We start from the raw sequence: 547 nt of genomic DNA on the forward strand, positions 1-547 counted from the left end.
AGAGAATAATTTTGTTTACATATTTATGAAAATAAAATAACATAAATTATAAAATAACATAAAATACATAAAAGTAAATGTACTTTTCTGAGAATGTTTAGGCCAGCAGAGAAGGCCTTGCTGGCCCTGAGGGTCCGCCACTGACTTTATCGCAACCTCCTTCACATTTTAGTGACTTACCGGTCGACTTACCTGATCAGCTGAAGAGACCATCACAACAGAGGAGAAAACAAAAGGACAATAACAAGGGACCTGAAGAATTCACATTTGAAAGAGCAGCGGGCGGCCCAGTGGTTTCCGTGTCGGGTTCGGTCCCGGCTCAGGCCTTCCTGTGTGGAGTTTGCATGTTCTCCCCGGGCCTGCATGGGTTTTCTCCGGGTACTCCAGTTTCCTCCCCATTCCAAAAATATGCATGGCAGGTGAATGGAACACTCGAAATTGTCCTTATATGTGAGTGTGAGCGGCGCGGATGGTTGTTCGTCTCTGTGTGCCCTGCGATGGCTGGCAACCAGTTCAGGGTATCCCCCGACTCATGCCCGAAGACGGC

This window comes from Hippocampus comes, unplaced genomic scaffold (assembly GCF_001891065.2).
Source record: "Hippocampus comes isolate QL1 unplaced genomic scaffold, H_comes_QL1_v1.1 scaffold158, whole genome shotgun sequence".
Classification (NCBI taxonomy): Eukaryota; Metazoa; Chordata; class Actinopteri; order Syngnathiformes; family Syngnathidae; genus Hippocampus; species Hippocampus comes.